The 20,597-nt window shown below is 34.5% G+C and overlaps 1 protein-coding gene across 1 annotated transcript in view; it reads right to left on the bottom strand.

Moving 5' to 3' along the window:
- The window catches only part of LOC131666086 (cell adhesion molecule 4-like), a 143,572-nt gene that overhangs the window by 9,330 nt on the left and 113,645 nt on the right, over positions 1-20,597 (bottom strand).

The raw sequence follows: 20,597 nt of genomic DNA, 5'->3' as shown, positions 1-20,597 counted from the left end.
AAAACAGAAAGCTGAAACTCTCTCTCTCTGAGGGAAAGGACTTACGGAAGCTTGAAAAGCGATTAGTACAGATGGTTCGTTTTGTCCCCTAGTGTAAACGCTTTTTACGTAATCGCGAGAAAGGATTCTTGCGTGGCTTTTTCTCTAGCGCTTGCGGCAAATCTCGATCACGCCTGGTCTTTTTTCTTCGTCATCTGTGTGTGATTCCGCAGGCTCGAGTTTGAATGCAACCAATTAATGCACTAGCACTTTTCTCAAACACTACTTTATCTTGGTAATTAAAAATCGTAAAAGACATGTAAATGATAATCACGCCAAATCGATTCCAGATGGGCGCATTTCGCGGACGACCACACACGCGTACAGGAGAACGGCCCCTGGCGGAGCATCATGAAAACTCGGCAAGCGCGTTCCCGGCATTCCAGGACACGGAACAGAGAAGGAAATTCCGGTTATATTACACGCGGCACTTTGAGCAACACTTTATAATGGCGTCGTTTAAAGCCCGCGTGCCTACGACATAGAAAATGCTGGGAAAAGGACGACGAGTATTAACAAAGACTAGATCTCTTGCTAAGCCCCGCCCCTACCCCACGCGAATAAGCTGCTAATGAAGCGGTGGTGGCCCCTCATGCTTTGTCCCGTGCTACCGCCAAGAAACTTTCCTTACAGCGCGTGTTGAAATCTTAATTGCCCGCGGCCCTGCCAACTTTAGATTGATTAATATTCTCTCACGCGAGCGATAATAGCGTTAAGTAATTTTCAAAATTGCGCGCGGCCGCGGTTTATCAGTAGCGACAGCCTCGCCTCTCGCTCTCCCTCTCTCTCTCTTCGCAATATAAGCTTTTCTCTACTGCACTTTCTGCGTGGCTTCAATTTGACATTTGGATTTTCATTTATCGTGCCGTTGTTTTAGTTGGCCCTTGCGCTTCCGCATGCCTGGCCGCATTATCACGTTTTACTACTGGAATTATCTCATCATTTGTTATTTTTTACAGCATTACAATATGAAATTTCATTTCGGTTTTATTTTTCTTAATAACTTGTGTTGAACATTTATAAACGGTGATACGCATGTGTACAGACAATCGACGCACGCAAAAGCACACCTCATTCTATGTTTGTCATGGCGAGCTTTGCGCTTACGTTCGCGTATGAAGCTCTGCGGTAACACACTGCGGAGACGAGCCTATAAGCGTGGCAAACTCGAAATTCCGTTTGGCTGCTAGCCAATGAGCTCTCTCTCCCTCTCTCCCCTCGACACGATTACAATTGTTTATTGCCAAGAAGCGATACCGGTCAACTTCTACCGAACAGCCCTACATTATCCCTCCTGCGATCCGATGAACATCTTTCCGAAACATTGACTGGCGCAAGAGATAGAGAGAGAGAGAGAGAGCGTCTCGTTCGTCCTGGGGAGCTCAAATGGATTTTGTAGTCGAGCTTGCCAAGTACCTTGGGATTACACGATCTACCGATACGCGCAACTTGACTTTTTTTGTCATTTCATTTTGTTGAGCGAAGTTACAGTATCTTGATATTTTAATGGGGAGTAAATAATGACTGTATTTGCATATTTCTATTAAATCATTCAATGTTTATTCATAGGTTTGTGTGTATAGATTATCCATATGCATTGATAGATTTGAATGTGCTTAGGAATAGATGCATGTTTGCCAATAGAGTACATGTACGGGAGTATTAGCGCATATTAATACTGTAATAGCTGCTATTATAATGTACTCGAGCATCAACAGTGTTTTTTATATTACAGAATTGATTTTAAATACTTGTCCAATTAATTATTGACAGATAAAAACTTTGTTAGATTTATTTAATGATACAGGGATGATACTACCACAAAATTAATATAGCACAGGAACAATTTGCCTCCTTTTGAATTACTCCCGAGTAGTCGACCGAAATATACTTATTTAGTTATATTGAATATGATATGTACGTAATCTTTGAAACGTAATACAGAAGTTATCAACACCTTGAGCAACAGAAAATTTGATATTGATATAGATGAGCGTTGAAAACAAAAATTTGTAAGTTCGATTATTACTTAAGAAAAAGTAACGAAAATAGCGGGAAAAAGTGAAGAAAATAGTAAATCAAATTTATAAGGAAGTTTATACTCGGAGTTGCTGTGCTTTGTTTACTTTTGTTTAATTCCGAGTTTAATTTCAAATATATTTGAAAATGTAAGATACTGTTTTCGAGGTGGAACGTTCGACTGAAACCATTATTATTAGAAAGTAATAGTAAGATCGAATAGTATAAGTGTCGAGATTTATGAACTCGGAAACTCATTTAGTTTAAAAAGGACAGTCGGACAAGGTCGCTTACCGCTAGCGTTCGGTTTGCATGTGTCCTACGAGAATGAACAGCATTTAATAAAAGATGAAAAGTAAGGTAATCAAAAAACATAAAAGCGAAAGAATTGAACTGAGATGGAGAACCGCTACTAAAGGGCAATTTGCGTCAGTTGTTGTGGAGTCTGTGCATAATGCACACGCAAGCCTCCCGCTTGTAAATATTTGGTTTATCATATCACAAACCCATATCACCAGTTCCACAAATTGTTAATTTCAAGTTAATAAATTGTTACCCAACATTTATATTGCGATCTTGAATGTGAATAAATTGGAAAAAGAGATATGCAAATGCGCCAGCAAATGTAAAGAGTGAAAGTAAAATGAGAAATCACGTATTGGATGGTAATATCGATATGTAAGTGAGGAATGAAAGATAATGTGGCAGCTGTCTGTGGGATTCTCATTGAATATGTTATCAAAGTTATCGATCTCTGTTCTTTAGTTCTTTCGTAACTCGAATTAACTTGACCTGTTGACATGGACATGCGCATGGGCGTATAGCCAATTACAACTTCGTTAGGGCAATTGGCTCGTGAAGGCTGATAGACCTCATGAGGATGCATAGAGGTTTCCGGAAAATTGTCGGGTTGGCCATGTACGATACGAGTACACATAGAGACTAGATCAACTGGCTGGCCAGTGAAAAGGGTGAGCGAGAGAGCATACAGCAGAGATCGATAGCTAAACGTAAAATTGCGCGCCGCAGGCTCAATGCTGCGGCGACAACTGTGTAGATGGGGCGGTCAGTTTGAGTGCGGAGCACAGCAGCCGATGATTAGCTAATCGGTTACTGATCGTTAAGACTCTACTCAGGCAAGTCAACTTTTTTAAACTTTGAATTATGTATCAGTATCACGTTATTTTATCATAGGATATCTTCGTAATATTATCCTATTTATTTAATATTATTTTTCGCATTATTTTATTTTTGTGTGAATTTTTTATAAACTTAATTAACTTGAAATTTATGTTTCAATTTGATAATTTTATTCTGTAAAATAACAAGCTTTTCTCTCACATGACGGAGTATTTATGCCGCTTATTTATTTTAAATATTACTTAATATCTTATACGATAACATATGATAATATACGATTCTCTTCTTGGACAGTTCAAAATTATGTCAATGGATAAATGAACAATTGCTCGAATTATTTTATATATCGTTGAAAACATAGAAAAGTTAGCTCTTTTCTATTGTATTTTTTTTTAATTTTTAGCTTGAATCGTTTACTGATTAGCTTCTTGAGTAATTGTATCAAGTTAAAATAAGAGTCGGCATAAGTGGAGTTGTAGAAACTGAGCGAGAGACAGCGCGGCAAAGAATAGTAACTAAACAGTTCGCTTGTACAATGTTCGAATTTCAAATCTATGCTTGGCATAAGTGCCATAATTCTGATTCATGTGTTTTGTCTTAGTTCGGTTCCTCGAAAAATGTGTCGAGTATAGAGTGCCGACTAGGCACGTCCGACAATAAAAATTAAAACCTGCTTTCGAGTTTTGCACAGGTAAAATACAGAGGAATAAGAAAGTATATTAAAAAAATACAGGGCAAGAAGCATGCATGTTTATGTGTATTTAAAATACGTGATTACGTGTATTTAAAATACATAAGTATATCGTTCTTGTAATGGCGAAACTTGCAAAAATAAAGGCTGTAGTGACAATCTACTATGCGTTGTTTCACAGCACTCCCACGTATGCATATAGAGCCTCAACGACCGAAAAGCTTCACAAAAATGACAACAAAAAATGCGAAGGGGATTTAATTTGTTATTACTAAAGGTATGGCAATTTACTCGAATGAAAATCATCGGAGCAAGAATACTCATTTTTCATCCAAGTTTCCATATTTTTCACGAAATAAAACTTTTTTTATTCATTTGTATAAATTTCACGTATAATAATATAAACAATTTTAATGATGCTATTTATAATACAGTATTTTATACAACACTACTATGCTTCTTGTAATTTCTGTATTATAATGTTAACTGTACAGTTCAAAAATCAATGAAAACATGGCAATTTTACAGAAATTCATGCCCTTCACTAAAAACACGAGTACAAAATTAAACAAAACGACAAACGTTGTACTTAAAATACATAAGTACTAATAGACATAAAAAATTATCATTCTCAATAGTAAAGAAATAAAACGTTTTTTTTTTCGAAAGAGCAGTTAGATAATTAGATAATCTTAAAAGTACAAGTGGTTTTTCATCTAGACAAATGAAAAACGTTACAAATTTCATACGTGTAGTACTGACAAAAAAGCTATGTCTAAAAATTACGGCGAGCATGTAACTGAAAAGGCTGTATTTTAAAATAATTTATACAGATCTTGTAATCTTAAATTTGATGTTAAAAAAGGTAATGTAAAAGAAGGAAGAACTCTTGTTTGGACAGACACAAAAGAATTAATAGACGTTATATTAAGTGAACGTCATATCATCGGATATTACACTGTAAAAATAATAACTGACGGCAGGCAAGGTTTTTTCAAAGTGTGCATGTCGATAATACCAGAACACAGAAAACAATAAAAATTGCACTGCTTCAAATTGATTATCAAATATTTTGTTCTAGCAGAAAATATAAAAAGCTAGCCAAGAATCATCACAATGTTGTTAATTGCCCTACAACGGTGTATAATTCCTGAATTACTTCAAGGATACGTGTTACTTTCCGATCGAAAAGCAAAACACAACTACTTCATCCATGGCTTTCAAAAGATTTACAAAACATAATATTACTAGTTTTCTAATTTCGTTGCAAATTTCTAGATCAAAAGACTTTTCCAATTATACTAAAAATTTCCGACGTGCGTTGTCCTTAAATATTTCGCCGTGATAGTTTTTGGAAATGATGTTCAATTTTTTTAAATTGTGACGGAAGCTTGTCTTCCATCTGCTTTCCTCTCTCTCTCTTCTGTCTGCTTTCAACAAAACACAGTGGCAAGCATTGAACGCATAGTAAGAATGCGCTTAACTACTGGCCTTTTGTTTCAATCACCGAATATTGCCGAGAGCGGTCGAGTCAATCCGAAGAGCGTAACACAGGAAGCGAGCGGTATTCAGTGAAAAAGAGAGAGAGAGAGAGAGCGTACGCACTATGCTGGTTTAGGCAGGTGTGCGACGTACGACCGATAAGAGATGCATCGCATACCGTCTAAAAAGTAGATCAAGAGAAAAGGAGAGAGAGCGAGCCGGTGACCGCGAGTAGACCACGGCTGGTATTGAGTTAGAGAGCTTTCGTCCGCCTTTTTCTTTGACGAGGATCGTTCGCTGCGAGAGAGCGTTTTTCCCATGCGATTTTTATAATTATTTGCCTTGGTCGACATGCACATGTCAACTTGTGCGTATCTTTTGATGTCTTCAAGGCGGTGAAGTCCAGCCCAGGTGGTTTGACCGATCTGCTGTCCTGCGTTCTACACTGAGGAGTCGGACATTCCCTGGAGCAGCTGCTCTCCCGATGGGCCTGCATTCACTAGTCAGCACAGCATAAGAGATGAAGTATTTTCTCTATCTTTCTCTCTCTTTCTTTCTCTAACAAGTTTCTCTCTCCCTCTCTCTCTCTCCCTCTCAAAGGCGGTAATTTACAAAAAAAAAGCATTAAGGTAGTAAAGCGTACATTCGCCGGATACCTTCGCGATTTGCAATAAGAGTAGCGAGTTTTGGTTAGGCAGCGAATTGTCAAGTCGATCACTCACCGGGTACTTCGCTCCTTCTTTTACGATAGATTTAGTTTGCAATATTTTGTAAATGATTGTGTTCTGTTTGTTCTATAGATTTTATATGAGTTCGATAAATAAGTTTTGAGTTTTGTTCATGATTCAATAAAATTGAGAGTATCGAATTTAAACGGTTGTGTTTAATTATTTATTAACCTTTCCTCTCTGCCCCTCCCTCTCGATTATTAAAAATGTAAGCGTCTCTATTATCACCCTTCAATAAATTGATAGTAAAGCTGCGCCTTTGATACAGGGTTAAATAAAATCTTTTTCACATCCTAATAAAGGTACTAATCTATTCTAGAAAATACGATTCACGTATTCTTGCAGTACATGTAATTCAGGAATCATACACCATTCTAGGATGGTTAACAACACTGTAGCAATTCTTGGCTAACTTTGTATCTTTTCTGGTAGAAAAAAAAGTTTGATAATTATTTAAAGTAGTACAATTTTTATTGTCTTTCATGAAATGTTCTTCCAGAAAAAAACGTTTTATTTTTTCACTATTGACAATAATCTTTTTTTATGTCCATTAGTACTTAAATACTTTAAGTACAAAGCTTGTCTTTTTGTTTACTTTTATACGTATGCTTTTAGTGAAGAACATGAATTTCTGTAAAATTGCCATATTTTCATGAAGTTTAAAATTGTACAGTTAATATTACAATACAGAAATTACAAGAAGCATCGTAGTATTGTATAAAATTCTGTATTATAAACGGAAACATTATGATTGTTTATATCAATATATGTTAAATTTGTATAAATGAGTTAAAAAAATTGTTATTTCGTGAAAAAAATGGAAACTTGGATGAAAAACAAGTATCCTTGCTCCGATGATTATCATTCGAATAAATTTTTATACCTTTAATAAACCACCTTTTCACATTTTATCGTCATTTTTGTGAAGCTGTTCGGTCGTTGAGGCCCTATGTGTATGGTATTATTGCTTAGGGAAGAGCGAATGGTTGTATCTTGAACTCCATCCAAAAAATTCAAAAGAGATTAATTAAAATTGTACTCAGAAAATCAAAGAGCTCATTTCTATCACTATATCTTAAGAAACACTTCATACTGTGAACAATAATGGAAAATTATAACAACCTAACTACCGGATATTTGAAAGCATAACCAGACATAGAATCATGACGCCAAGAGTATAGAAAACTATTACCTTAAGAGGTCACAAATATGAAGCTTCGAAAATATTTGAAATATTCCGTAGCACTATTAAAAATCTGACGTGGACAATAAAATAGGTAGAGAATCGTAAAGAAAAAATAGAACTATTGGAGACAGGCGTTTCACGCAAAGGTGGATTGGTAAATTGCAATTGTGTAACAAGTTATGTCACTTAGCTTTTTTGCTTTTAATTTTTATGTACTGCCATCTTTCGTACACGTATCTATATGTACCTCTGTAAGTTTTGTTAAATATCAAAAAAATTAATGATTTTAAATTACACACACAAACACACACACACACATACATACACAAGGAAGTTCTAGTGATAGTTGTAAGAATTAATTGGGATTATAGGAATTTGATAAGTGTCAGCAACAAAACAATATGCAGTATTTTTAATGAGTTGTGCGCGTATCCTTATCTTGCAGGTATTTACACATTACGCATCCCGGCATTTAATCTCGACCCATTGATGAACACGAATTCGTATTTCCTGCGTATCCTAATTGTAACGCTACCCTTTTTAAATTCGCAGGAGCAATTGGCTCTGCGAAGGTTAATCGAGCAATTGTTTACCGGATGTTGCCGATCACGTATGTACAAATAGGGAAAGCGCGTAGATTAAAATCGATCAGCTGGTGAGCATGAAAACGAATGAGACAGCGAGAGGGCGTCAGCGTATGCGAGATGAGAAGATGCACGCATCGAAGGGAAATAAAAATTCAGCACTGCTTATGGCATGGCACAGCGTATAAAACATTGTACGTTGTGACTACCCTGAGGCAAGTCGCTTTTATTATTATAACTAGTGAATGCGCGTAGCTTCCTTTATGTAAAATTCATTATTTTATTCTATTACGTTATTTTATTTTATTTTAATTTCTGTTTTTTCGCTTTTCTTCGAACTTTTAATTTTTAGTGTTTGATGTATTAAATATAGAAGGTTTAATCAACCAATTAATAAAACTAATTAAAGTTAGCAACTAATTTTGACAACATTAATATGACATTCTATATTCATTGACCAGAATAGATATTTTGTTGCTCGCAGACGAGAATAATGAAGTATCTTGTTAACGAGGAAGAAGTTTCACTAAAATATCAACCCAATAAGTGCACAACTATTCGCAATTAGCGCGAAGCCTTGCAAACTCGTCTATTGCTCGAACGACCCAAATTTAAACTAGCCGTCGTAATTGCACTTGGAGAAAGCGATGACGAAGCCTGAAATCCGTCGAAGCATATCGATACACTACAAGTAAGCGGGATATAGCAAATCAGGTATGCGAAATGAGACGCCGCCTTGACGAAGTAGCTGCGCATGGTTGAGGCGAGATGAGAACTTTGCGAACTCCGCACACGTGCTACCGACGAAAAGACAGAAAAGAGAGAGAGAGAGAGAGTGAGAGAGAGAGAGTGAGAGAGAGAGAGAGTGAGAGAGAGAGAGAGAGAGAGAGAGAAAAGGGCGAGACCTGCAGTTATTAATGTGCAACGCGTGACAACCGGTAAAATAACCTACACTTTCTTCTGGCGTATAACCGCAGCGTTGCTTGCTAAAGGCTACTTTTACGCCTCCCCGCCCTCGCTTTCTTCTTTTCTTAAATAGCTTGAAACTCTCATTTCTTGTGATGAAAGTTTCGACCATGTTATTTTTTATTTTCTTGAGACAATGAAGTTGGAGAATTTTTATTACTTTTGTCTAACGCTGAGTATAGCATCGATTAAATTAATTAATTTTTTTTATTTCATATGTATCGGCTTTGAAAAAATAAATAATTAAGAGAGATAGCTGATATTAAACAGTGAAAATTATAAGTTTCCTTCACTGAGGAGTGAAAATTGTTCTAATAAAGTTACCATCGCAAATATTTTTCATTTTGAAGAACTAGTGTTATTTAACGCGCTTCGCGCGCTTTTTTTTCATGTTTTCCTATTATCTATTACATTATTTGAACCTTTTACATGTCAACTTCAAGATTTCAATGGACACGAATAAATCATGTTGTTTAAAATAGACTACATACGTCAACATTTATTGATGAATAAAAATAGAACATGCACCCATTTGTTCTCAGAAATCGATGAACTTTTACTCATTTCAAGATATATCGGAAAAATTATTCAAAAGGTTAATTCGACCTAAGATTAATAATGCTATTATACTATTATACTATTATACAACACTAAACTTACATATTCAATAGTAGTGATTATGGCTCCAATCTTATATTAGTATGAGTAATACATTTAACGTCGTGTACTTTTTGCTGCCACTATGAAAATACCCGTGAATATTCTTCTAAGTTAACGGGTTTAATATTTTGATAATTAATTTCCTTTGTTCGCATACGTTTTAATTTAAAATATACAAAAGATAAATATATACTCTCTATTTTATTTTTATTCTCTTTTTCTTTCTACCAAATTTTAATACAACGATATTGATTGTAGTATCGGAGATGGTTATAAAATTAACAATTTGTACAAATAATTTCAAAACATAACGTATTATGTTCTTAAACCAATTTATAAACATATTTCCATTCTTGCAGTTTATTATCCATGTTAATTATTCATAAATGGAATTTATCGCTAAAATAGAAATCTTACACTCTCTGATATATAATAATAATAATATTTCAAAGTATAGAAAAAATCAAAATTTCGCATTCTATTTTTGCATCAACAAATCACAACGTTGGATGTCAGCGACTCATCTTTTTTTAAAGATAAGCTAGGAATAAAATATGTAAAACGTATAAAAATAAAAAATAAAAATAAATGTAAGGCAAGGATAAGGATAGGATAGAACCATCAGCTGCGCCTAACAATTTAATTTTGTTTCTTTTTTAACGTATTGGTTCATGGTATCAAGCTTTCCATAGGATTTCTCCATATCAACAGATATATTATTTTAATTTAACTGTTTTTTCCATTGTTCATCTGAAACCATTTGGAGAGTTTGTTTACATTTATAAATTAAATTTCAAAATTTATTTAAAATACATGAACGGTGCTGACTGCACCGAAATAAATTCGCAGAATTTCATATAAAATATCAATTTACCATTCTTCTCAATATTGATCATATTTATCCGAAGCTAAACTTTACAATAATGATATATTCAATTAATTTATATGTCCAATAAATAAATGCAATTGAAGTGCATTAAGATTACTTTATCGTATTATTTAAAGGTTAGGCCATTGAGAGAATGTGGAAGTCATATACAGTTTAATGCCTACAAATTATTATACTTATTTGTATTGATAGATGTAAAGTACTTCGATTTATTATTATGACCGATTTACTCATAATTGTGACACACGTGACGAAATTCAGTCAATCAGGTCATAAATAAAATTACTTCACTCAGCATCACTTTTTCATATAGGAAAATAAAAATATATAAGTTTATATAAACTTTACGCGTTTTTACCTTCTTTTTTATTTCTTATTGTTATATCAATATTAACATATTTAACAAATTACTTTTTTCAAAGGTAGATTTTTCAATTTTTTTTAAAAACCCATATTACAGCGGAAAATGCGTACTTGTGATGAAACACCTTTTCAAATTTATGATTTATTATATCAAAAACTGCAATAAATATAATCTTATAATATTTTTTTCTCAACGGGTTAATTTATTATTAAACTTTTATTCTACTTTTTGAATAAAGATTGTAACATTACAACTTTTATTTTACACATTCAAAAACCAAATTTTCGATTATTAATAGAAAATATTTAGAGCAATTTAAACTTATATTATTTGTATGAAACGATTTCTTCGTTGTTAGTTTCATATTATGAGTGTATAAACAATATTACAGTCTACTTTTTTACTTCCTTATCTTCAAAATTATCCGTATGATAAATTATGATGATTTGAATTTTTATTAGTAAATCTCAATTCAAAACCACATCTATATGCTTATTTTCCGCCGCATAAGTATATCACGCAATTATATCTCAGCCATCAGATCACTATATGCTTCAACGTGGCATCCATCACTTTTTCATAAGGGATAAAACTGATAAACAATGAACTATATTATGATTATAAATGATGAATGAAAGATTATATTTTTTATATTTTATTTTTTTGCTAAACAAATTAAATTAAATCTGAAATAAAAAATCAACTAAAATCAATTTGAATTCTCGCGGTTTTTTTCATTTGGGCCAATCAGGTCACGAATAAAATGCTTCAATATCGCTTCCATCACTTTTTTATAAGAGGACTCTAAAATAGGTATCCTAATAAATCCCCTTGACCGTAACATCTTATTTTTAGAAAAAAAAAGTGATTTACTATCCTTTCCTGGACGTTAGAGTGAACGAAAATCATTTTTGAAGGGCTTATTTTCTTTCTTTCTATCAGTACTTCAGATTAAGTGAAGGATTTTTCGAAATAGTCAATTTTACCATTTTTATGTAAGTTTTTCTAATTTCTTTCAAAAGCTTTTTTAGAAGAACTTGAAAAAGTTCTTATAAAATTGACTACATATTTTGAAAAATCTTTCATTTAATCTGGAGTACTGATATAAAGCAACCAAATGAACCATATAAAAATGATTTTCATTTATTCTAACGTTTAAAAAACCGTGGTAAACTACTTTTTCGTAAAAGCAAGATGTTATTGTTAAAAAGATATTTTAGGATACCTAATTAAAATTTTAGAATTAAAAAAAAAGAAAATGAAAGCTTTCGTAGAGTACTTCAAGATTGAAAATGTTCATGAAAATAACTTTAATAAAATATTTGTTACCCAACGACATAATGAATAATAAGAAAAACTTATAATATTCGCTGTTTGAAACCAGCTAGCTCCCTTCAAATACACACTATTTCAAATCTTATTCATCTTCGGAAAATGAACTACTCCGGGCAAGCAGCCCGCGTGCAAATAATATTTGAACCGAAGCAAATATTTCGGATTTTCGCATGTGAACGTCTTGTTGGAAAGACTAGTCTCTTGTCACACCAAAGATCAAATTAAAAAGAAAGGGAGAGAAAGCCTATTTTCTACCTTTTCAGCGTGACGTGGTCATTTGGTCGCCGAGCCAACCCGAAAAAAATTGTATCACCCTGTGACTCGAAAATACCTAATAGTAGATGCGGATCGATTAGAGGGCACGCGAGGCATCGGCTGTTTAAGTCAGGTACCTTAACCTCCCGTTCATAACATGATACAGTATAGTGTAATAACAACGTATAGTTAAATATTCTAATTAAAATGAAATGATATCGACAAGCACTACTTTTATTATTACTTCGTTTAATTCGAATAACAAGATTGTTTTTGTGAAAAAATTTCCTGTATTTCTCTCTAAACTTCAAATCTATTAATCGTTTTAATACTTTACTTCAACTTTTCCGCATTGAAAATCGATTATCACTTCTCAAAAAGTTAATTTAACCTTCACCAAAAACTTTCTACGCTAGTTCAACATTTTAAAAATGATTCCTGAGATAATGTTTGTAGGGTCAATTTATGATTCTAATGACAAAGTTTCTCATGAAAGTATGTTATACGCAGTACAAAAAGAAATTATTAAGGAATATCTAATAATAATTTTGGAAATTATACACATATTCAGCAGACCATAAAATAATGTTAACGTTATTACGTTTTCTGACTAAAAAACATGGTTATATCACTTATTTATAACTACAATTTCCATTCATTAGGTACTTAACAACGTGTAGATTTAAGTAACAACGTAATATGAAAAATACAAAATTTAACGTATTTCTAAATAATTCCATATTTTTCGAACAAGTTAAATGGAAATATTATAATAATGAATAACGGACGTTGATTTTTTTATAGTCATTATAATCGAAAAGCCAGTAATCTAGCTCGTTGTCGCACAATTCCTTTTTTCTCTCAAGGAAGCGAAATACCCATAGATGAAAAGTTAGATCATAAAGCGAGCCAAGATAGTGATAATAGGTTGCGTCGAGGAGTCTTTAACGAGCCGGATAAGAGGACCCAGGGCAACACTCGAGTGACGCAAGTTTCGATTTTAATGCGGAGGCCAAAAGGCCTTCTCCCATCGATAAGATACGAGTGCGAGCTTCAGAAAAAGAAATTAGATGACGCGACGATCGATTGAGACCTAGCAGGACACTAAGACGTAAATTTTTTTTCTTTTCCAATGCCTCGCGAATCTTTAGTACCCTTCGAGCCATTATTTTTCATGGCTAAGTGGGCTAACTTTGAAATTTATTTCCAGTGAAAAGACTCGTTTCCTTTTACGCGTCTCATAATCGTCTTTTTTCTTCACTTTTCCGTGTTTTTAATGAGAAAACTGACCGTTCAACGTTGTAAGGTCAAAACATCTTGTGTCATCTATAGATTTGTTTATTAATGTTTTTTTTCATTCTACGCAATATAACCAAAGTCCAATAGCTACAGCATTATCCAAATCATCCTTTACCGATAAAATGAAACAAATATCCAACCGTTATGTAATGGATTTATTACTTCGTAACTGATGATTCTCTGCATTAGATTAATAACCAAAACCTAATACAAGTAAACTTTATTTTGGCAACATCTAATCTTTGCTGTTTTTCTAAAAACATTAGCATCGTGAAATAAAACAAAACATATTAAATTAAAAAATATGTAATTAACCTTACAACGGCTTAAGTTCTGCTTTAAACATGCAGGTATTACGCAGAAATGCACTTGTAATTTAATTAAAAGCTGGAGTCTAAAAAGGCAAGATGTGTTCAGTATTGCCTCAGCCAAGATAATTAACGCGTTAGTTAATATTTTGAGAAATTTCATTTTGTTTTGTTCTTGAGTTTTATACGAGTTAATTTTTCGCGTGATACAGTAGATCATCACGAAAACTAGTTGTTAACTATAGGTCAAATGCGAGCATGACACTCAGAAATAAAATTCATTCGAGGAGTAAACGTACCTGGGGACGCGGCAGAGCGAAAGTTCCTCTGGGTTTGGGGGAAATCCCGTGCGCGCAGATATGAGGTCGAATAACCGAGGCTGATCGCCATAAATCTAGACGCCCCGATACCATAAACAAGGGCTGCATGTGCTCGTTATTAGTTTGGTTGGCTTCAGGGAAAGATAGAATCGTTGGCAGAGAAGACAATGTGTTGAACATCCCGTGTAACCTAAACCTTTCTACGTTGTATTTTTACGCCGCAAGTGCCATGAGATTAATAGATATAAGAAAAAATATACATATAACGCATGCACGATATGACTCATTGTGATGAAGGTTATAGACGCAAATTTCAAGAGCTGGTGTGAGACTGCCTCGCGCGAATTACGAAACAGCGTAGTTCTCTTGATAGCTTCGCTAGTCATAGCGAGTATGACTCTCATAAAGCCAAGGTCGCGAGCTCAACACCTCGAGAATGATCTTGGAAGCTGCATCGACACCGCAATCCTAGACATTAGATGGCCGTATAGCTCGGTGATCGCGTCATAACAAACCCGAGCAGATCATTGGCGAAGCTGAAAGCGAGAGCGCGATAGGAACGCGTCGAATTCATTTCCGTTGGGCCTATGCGTGGTGGAAGGGAGAGAAAAGGTGAGCTGACGGTAGAGGTAGAGATGCGAGATATCGAAACGGGAAAGGAAGAGCGAGACGGCTTTTATACAGCTTCCGGCGAGGCAATTGTAGGTTAACGGAGTATGCTGGTTGTACTCTTATTTGTAATTGTCTGTTGTTCAAGTACTACTTGTTTACAAGTTGTTTATACTTTCGGTTGTTACAAAAAATAAACCAGTTACATCACATGTGTCTTGAAATAATAAAGTTGATTATCTCTGATCATTCTATTCTCAGAACTAGGTCACAAGGTTTCAAAAGCAATTTCTTATGCGTATTTGATATAAATAACTTGCAAATAATGAGATTCGAAGTGTATAAGAAATAATTAGATGGTCTTTTAGTATGACAGGTAATGACAAACATTGAAATAAAACTTAATTTCTCAATGACACATCTTTAACAAAAGTACTTGGAAAATGGAATCAAATTAAAAGCACAAACACATTCAAGTAAAGTAGACGGATGTACACCATTCACTAGGACAAGAGAGAAGAAAATGAAAGTGCAACGCAAATAGTTCGTTCTCGACTGGAGTCCTATAGATATTCCAAGCACGAACTGCAAGCTTACTCGTCAAACAAATTCGCTTTGCTTCCGGCGTTACGGTTTCTCTTTCTTGGTAATAATTCTCGTGTTTGTACATCCCGGTAACGTACACATCGCTGCAGAAAGTAGTCATATTCTATTGAAAAACGCACCATCGACCATGCAAATGCAATGAGTGTTAAACATGCTAAAATTGGTATTTTAAGTCGTGTTTTTATTCATAAATTCAATCAGTAAAGTTTTAAGTCGGTAGTGAATAGTAACGCTGTTACTTAACGAAATCATCTTCAAGTTCATTGCGAATATTTTATATGACAATAACATTATTCGTAACTTCGTTACTTTTCTTAAATTTAAAGTCGTTACTCGTTACGTCGTTGCTTCAAAAAAAATTGTAAAGTCCATAAAAAGTTAACGAAATATGTAGTGGCAAATTATCCGACGGTAAAAATTGAAAGTTTACTATCATCGACATTATTAGATACTTAAATTAAAATATCATTTGTGTCAATCCGCTTAAAAAATAAAATTTTATTGTTGTTTAGATCATCTTGCGGCAACCAACTTCGGCATATCATAGCAATAAAATCTAGTTTTTTCCATTATTATTGTTCAAATTTATTGATAGTAATTTTTCACGGCAGCCATTAACGTTTTTTATTGCCTAGATTTGAATAATTATTATAATAATAGAGTAGCTTAGATGACTTGAGTATACAATAATACAACAAGAAGAAAAGAAAACAATGTATTTACCAAGTCACGCGCGAAGTCACAGGACAGCATTTATCCTATATATTACATACTTCCGTGCTGGCTATATCGCGAGATTTCGCCGTGGCCAAAAAGTTTTTATTCGATGCGCGCGCATAAGCACGGAAGGAGCTCAGCATATATATATATATATATATTTACGAGAAGTCTGCTGGGATGAAAGAGAGAAAATCGCCTAGGGTTGAATATCTTCGCGGCAAGTTTTTCATGAATACGACGACGACGTCACGTTCGCGCACTGGCATACCAAAGAAACAAAGAGGTGAAAAAAAAATTCGGACTTTCGCGGGCGCGCGGAAGTGGAATAAATTCGAAACTTTGTCCGATATCTACTGTTTTACTCAGATAGAAAGAGAAAGACTGTGTCAGCAAGAAAGGAGGACAACTGCAGCTACGAACGCTTCCTTTTTTTATTAATACAGTGTCAAAGGATGACGCGGATACACTCTGCTGTGTGACGAGAGGACGAGAAGGAGGGGGGGGGGGGGGGGGGGGATTTATGGCTTATTTAGAACTCGCACATACAGCTGCTGTAAGATGTATATGCTTGTCGCGCGTAATATGTAAACAGACCTCACACTACTTGCCGAATGGAATACGCAGTGAATATGAATATGCATTTCAGTTATTCACAAAGATGGCAGATGATTTTTGAGCCAAGTAAGTTTGCATTCGTATTATTTGAAAATCGCAATAGAACAAGTTCTATAAAATCAATGAGCTACGTGTGAGTGCTTTTCAAAGCAATGATTGTACAAGAGACTTATGCATAATCAGTAGTAAAGCAATGAACTACTTGTAAGTCACACGTAATCATTGTACGATAAAGTTCTCTGAAGCCTCCCTCTTGTCGACAAGCAACTGGCAAAATACGAGTAAACTATGCGTCAAAGCGACAGAGACCAAGTTCGCAAAGTGCTCGCATAATTTTATTCGAATTTGCATGTCATTCGTAAATAGTTGACAGTCCTGGACTGCTTAAATCTCATCGTTGCGAAACGATTTGCCGGAGTTTTCATTCAATTATACTTGAGTGTATATATTACGTTACAAGATGATTGCTTATTACACAGTTGATGTATTTTACTTTCAAACGTAAACTTATACCGATACTAATTTATCGATATGACATTTTCATTCGAATGGATAAACGTTTTAAGTTATTATATCTCTTGTACGTTGTTTTTTTTTCTTTTTGTACAGAATGAATCACATTGAAATTCCAGTTCAGTACATCTTTATTCACATCGAATGAACATAAAATATTCGCATACTCTGGATAATGTACATATAGCAATGGGAGAAATCGCGCAGAGAAAGATTTTTCAGACCTGACCCGCCGACCTATTTCAGCTATATACACTGATATAATAAATATATCCCGGGAGTTGAAAGTCTTCGCCGCGCCGTGCGAAGAAATATCGGAAAAATCCATTGATGGGTATTTTTAATATACATGTATAGAATTCGGGCGTATTCGTTGTAGGAGAATCTCGAATAATTTGGTCGTTTGTCGTGTTCGAAAGAGAGATTCAGGAGTCGCCTACTGGGCGCGAGCTTTTGTTCGTAATGCCTTTGGCTATCGGAAATATTCGCGCTCTCGCAAGCCTGGATATGAACTTCTAGAATCCAGATAATGAATGCGATAATGAAGAAGAGCCCCAGGGATTGTGTTTTCAGAAAGTAGCTTCAGCGTTTTGCTCTTGCCGTTTGATTAATAACTGCCTAAAATTTTGTGTGAAGCTGACTTCAGTTGGAATTAATGCTCATTGTTCGTTCCGATCAACGGCCAATGAAAAAACTGCCAATTGACTTTACATGAATAAGTACTAATCATATAAGTATCACAGTTAATATCAGCCAATTAAATAGCAGAAACTTTCATTGTTACATCTGATTAATTTCATATCAACTGATTTATTCATGGAACATTGCATATCGGACTTTAAAAATACGCAAAAATTCTTATAAGAATAATTAAATTCTACTGAAGTTTACAAACAAACAATGATACAGCTATTGTTCTTGGAAAAAGAGATCTCTTACATAACATATCAACAGATAAGAACGATAACAAGTTGGTAAAATCACTAAAGCAAAATCGAGCGATCGGTTAGCGATGTCAATACCCTGGTTTACCTTCATGTTATAAATTTCCTCTGCAAGTGCGTGACCATCTTTTAAAAGTCCTATATTAAATTCTTTCGTATTTTCGCTCTCACTAAATCACTCAGGGACCTTTACGGTTATGCAATTTAAAGGCCACTCTCCGTTATAAAGCTCGCGAAAAAAATGCTCCAATGTTCCTGGTGCATAAAGAAACTTTAGATTTATGAGAAAATAGTCTTTTTAAAAAAATGCCATTTCTCTGAGGATGCGTGAAAGAATGGTATGATTTTTCAAAAGTTTATAGGCTCTAAATTCAACGACAGTTTTGAAAATATGCTTCTTTTAAGAACACTTACTTGTTTACTGATTTACATTTATTTATCAACAGACTTTTTGAGTATAGTTTACTTTGTCGGATTCGCAAATATCCTTATATAAAATATGATTGTAGTATTCATAAATACAATTTAATAGAATTTAAATGTTATTTCTTAAAAAAATCAACATGTACGCTAAAATGTAAAAAAGAAAAACATTACTTTGTTTTTCACAATATTCCACAAACAAAATATCCAGCTATAAAATTGATACTCGACGACAAAAAACGACCAAACGGAATTACTTTTAATATCAGCGTTGAAATAGTCTATATTGCTTACGCGCACGTTGACCGTAACAATAAAAATAAATGCACAAGCCCATATGTACATAACATTTGGATATGTACGTGACTATATACGTAGTTCTGGCTCTTATACTTCAGTGCATACACGCCGTTACAACACACAATGCCTAGGCACAGGAAAATTCGACTCATCTAAATCCAATAAAACGATCAAAGTTTTGTTTGACTTATACGAGTATACATACATACATAAATGTGCGCGCGTGTGTGTGTGTGTGTGTACAACGAAAAAAAAAAGAGGTAAAACTAATTTTTTCCGAAACGGCGTGCAGTCATTATTTTCCTATCCGTCGCCGCGTGCGGCGAATAAAATGTCTACGTGAATAAATAAGAAATGAGACCCGCGAGGCAAGAGCGAGAAAAAATCAATTACCAAGTAGAAAAATGATATCGATTAAGATTTTTCCTTTACGTTATATTTCTACCAGACTAAATTTTCATTCATCTTTTGCACACTTAACTAATATTGTCTCGTGTAAATATCCAATGAAAAGAGTTTGAAAGAAATTTCTACGAACCCCCTCCTTTTAATCATGCTGCGATGAGCATCCAATATCGGATTGTGTTTCATTTTATAATGTGCTGAAGGGAAGATTTTTGATAAGTTATACCGGTTCTTTTTAAGCGTCTGTTGAATAATGAAAATCATTTGATTAAAATAAAATTGCTGGTAATGTCTCATCAATCGTTCGTAAAAGTGTAATGTGCATAGATTGAAAAAGCCGTTGGTTATGGATTCAATCGTTGCGCGTATACATAAAACTGATTTCACGTGTTGTATACTTCGAGTTCCCAAATAAAAATCGACATTTCAATACTCAAGATCGCTTCTCTTGCTTCAATATCGTTTGGCAACATTATAAAACTCGCGAGAATATCTCGCAGTAAAAGTATTCAAGCCCAACGGAAGAAAAAAGAAACGAATATATATATAGACACTTGTCAACGACAACGAGGCAAAACAAATTTCAATAAAAATGAAAGCGACTGAACCATTCCTCGCTATCGTATCATAAACGGCTTACACTACGCGGAAGAAGCCTTGGCCGTTATAGTGATTACTGCGGCCAAGGAAAATGATACCGTAAACTCGGACGCCCACGCTCACTCGTTTGCGCAGAGGGGAAATATCGTTGCGGCGCTATCGTCTCTATTTTACCGCCAAATGCAGTTCGTTACTATACGCGGACATTCAAGTCGTTGTTGCGCTGAATCTTCGGTTTTCAAATTATTATGCTTCAAGCTTCCATTTGAAACAAATCGACATTCTTTTACATTTAATAATTCAAAATAAACCACTTTTAAAGCTCACATTACTTACACCGTCAATAGAGTCTATAAACACGGAGTAAATCACACGTTTATAACGGACAAGTAACAGCCTGTAAACTCTGTACTTTTGTAGGGTACTTCGAGTAAAATAGAAGGACCGAGAGTTATACCGTCGTAAAAATCATAAAAATGTCATCGACCTATTTAATAAACAAATAAACTTACATTTTATGATAGTTACATTTTAAGCTACTCTAGAGAGATAAATATAGAGAGCAGAAGTAACCAATATAGTCTTCAGAATACAATT

The sequence above is a fragment of the Phymastichus coffea genome, unplaced genomic scaffold (assembly GCF_024137745.1).
Source record: "Phymastichus coffea isolate CEN01 unplaced genomic scaffold, Cenicafe_Pcof_1.1 PCOF00056, whole genome shotgun sequence".
In the NCBI taxonomy this organism is placed as follows: Eukaryota; Metazoa; Arthropoda; class Insecta; order Hymenoptera; family Eulophidae; genus Phymastichus; species Phymastichus coffea.
This window is presented reverse-complemented; position numbering and strand designations above follow the sequence as displayed.